Here is a 3,377-nt window from a genome sequence, read left to right as displayed (position 1 = left end):
AAGATAGTCAGAACCCCAGGCACAAGGCACAAAGTTCCGAAGGGAACTTATTAGACACGCAAGGGTCCCACGGCTTTCATAAGGGCCCAAACCTCTAGGAGGGAGGTGTTATGCGATTACCTTTACAAGGGATTCTTTGGAACCGGTTGGCAACAGAGCCGGTCGTCGACCACTTCGGGACATCTGATCCGAGATCCGCTACCGCTAGCTCTATTACCCATATAGAGCGAGAGTCAACCAATGGTGCTCCAGATAAGCGGACAGAAAACACGGTACGCACAGATACCATCAATATACCTTCTACTACATCCACAGGGGATTTCACCACATCTAGGTGAAAGGCACTCAATCCTGGGGAAGACCACTTTCACGTAGTCAACCGACTTGCGTTCAGGACCTAAAGACACGTCAGGATGGTCTTCTTCCTTCCCGCTCAACCACCTTACCCAGTTTTCAGGGGACATTCTCTCCTTCCTGATCCAGTAGCTCGGAGCCCTGATAAACTACCGAAATAAGTAATGTATTCAGGTGGGGAAGACGAGACACCCTCTTCCGGGAGAACCTCATTCAGATCACTCCAGAGAACTGAAAACTCGTCAACACCCACGTTCATCCGAGAACCGGCTGGAACCTCCAGACTAGTAGAAGACTGTTCGCTCAGAGGATTCGCAGACTATTCCACAACTTGGGAATATTCGCACGACTCTCCGCGACACCACCGCGACCCTGTATGTTTTATACCTAGACTTCTTGGTCCTATACTTCACAATACATGGATTGATAAAGAAGTACTAGATCGGCTGCACCCTACTGCAGGTAACCACAGATTAGGCGGTCAGGTTTCACATCCACCGGGATGGACCAACTCATGTTTATCAGACAACATTAGGCTCCTTCGATCCCCATCTTCTTTACAGAAGATGAAGCTATCTCCCGGGGGAGACACATCTCATAGGGGCCGACTGATTTGGATATTACAACTCGTCACAGTATAAGTCGAGGCACGATGGTGATCGCGCTCCGTCCGACCGGACCACCCCGAAGGACTTATGCTTCTCATGCTTACAATGTCTACAGAAATTCTCGAGCAGGCGAGGATCTTCTCCTGCTACATTCATGACCAACAATTCCTCACAGAGCCGTAGAATACTCACATCTTCTAACCTGGGAGGGTCGGCTACATGGGGACCTGGACCCGCTTTGGGGGTTTCTTGGCAGGTCAGCGGACAATCGCAGGCTGCCGGGTACCTCTTCGGAATCTGGGAACCTATGGATGTGACGACCCTACCTCTACATCTGGACATTCCCAGCCTGTCTGGTTCGGTCCTGCATCTTGATCCCTTATGTGAGGATGGAGATGGAACTGCAGCCCCTATCACTACCTGAGGATGCCCAAGGGACTAGGATCCTCTTGGATACCAACTACCAATGTCATACCTCTCCAGCTTATGAGTTGTGGAGGTCGTTCTCCTTTCACTCTACGGGACTAAACATCCTGCTGACAAACGGTCAGACTTGGTCTTGTATAATTTCCCGTTAGATGGTGTGTATACGTGGGTGCTCAACGGGGAAGAGCTCCCCACAACGGCGAATACTGGGTCTCTCGGCACATCGTAGGACTCTTATTTAGTTCTATACTCTTTTCTCTGCGTTAAAAATTTAAAATACGAAGCCTCCTGTCATGTGGTAAAATTGAAGATTATGCTAGCTTTAGTGTACTAATAATCTTAATTCTAATAATGACAGGAGGCGAGTATTCCCCCCCCCCCCCGCTTCGCTGCCCACCCTTTCTATTCGTTTGCTTTGCAGATATCAGGGGCTAAGGTAGGTTTGCCTCTCACATTGGTGCTTATATGATATGTTCGTACTTCCATTAATATGGAATCCTCATTAGAGTTCTCATTACAATTACTCAGTTATCAGATTATAGTTACTATATTCTCCAATGGGATGTTAGGTGGTACGTTAATTGGAGTTACATGTTCGTGACTATGACTAAACCTGTCACACATTCTCTTTTCAGTATGATTCGTCTCTGAAGATAATTGGCAGTTCATGTGAAACTATTGGAGACTTTATCCTTCGGATTTGTCTCAACCCTGAACTCTTTTTCGTTGTTCGTATAGAATTCTTTGGAAGTTTGCTCCTTCGCACATGTGAACTTGGAGTTATTATTAGTTTTATTGTCTGCTATATATTTGGTTCTTTTTTCTATGTGTTTCTTTACTGCTGTATGGAGTTAGTAAAGAGAGATATGCAAAATACTCGCCTCCTGTCATTATTAAAATTAAGATTGTTAGTACACTAAAGCTAGCATAATCTTCAATTTGTGGCAATTCTCAATTAGCATTTAAAATTGAATTTCGTGTTTACTTTAGATCTGAAATCATCTTGTGTGAAAAAAAACAAATCAGAAATGAGTAAATCAGAAGGGACTTTTACATAGCATGATAGGAAGATAGACAGACAGATCGATTCTGATCTTGTTCTTTAGTATGTTGTATCAAGAACATTAAGATGGCATTATTTTCCCTTAATATGTTTTAGTATTAGGTCAGTTTCCTGTTAAATGATTTTTTTTTTAACGTGGGTTTCGGCTAGCATTCATCAAATGGCAGAGAAACACTAAAACATGTCCTGCTCTTCCTGAGATTGGTAAAAGTTTAGTTCCCGGGAAGAAGCTATCCTTTACTATACAGATCTACTTTCCTCATTGATCAAAGATGAATTGCATAGCAGGAAGAATAGCAGAGGAAAGAGAATGGCCTGGTCTCTGTCTTCCAACCCCTCTTCCAGTATGTCTGTATTAAAAGAGGAACAGAACTAATGACAGTTTTGTGGGTTGCCAAGGGTTGCCAAGTCCCCCTAGTCACGTACTGCACCTCTTTCTAAGGAGTCACTTTAAACTTTAACCATTGTTAAAAAAACTGTTAAGGGTTTAGGCTGTATCTCCCTACACCCTGTACACAACAGAATCCCTATACCTAACTTTAAATCCATCCTCACCATATTAAAACATCAAATCCCCCTATCCTTTTTAGAGTATATAGCATTCCAATTGCAACATTGCATATCCCTATGTACACTAACATTTATACTAAGTCAATCTAACCCTAGCAGTGGCTCTAATGAGTCTCAATAGATGCATAAGGTTTTTCAACGTGCTGTCTTGATTCATGTAGCTTGGGTGGCTTCTGTTGGTCCTTTGTGCTTTAGTGCCTAGTCATTCTTTCTCCAATGAAAAAATATATCTTCTGTACTTGCTGTATATGTCCTTTTTTCACTTACTAGCATTTACATGCATATGGAACTGATGAAATTAAACAACCTTTGCTTGTTTAAAAAAATTCAACTTTTAATAAAATACATGTTTTTCA

Source organism: Pelobates fuscus, chromosome 1, assembly GCF_036172605.1.
Source record: "Pelobates fuscus isolate aPelFus1 chromosome 1, aPelFus1.pri, whole genome shotgun sequence".
NCBI classification, from domain to species: Eukaryota; Metazoa; Chordata; class Amphibia; order Anura; family Pelobatidae; genus Pelobates; species Pelobates fuscus.
This window is presented reverse-complemented; position numbering follows the sequence as displayed.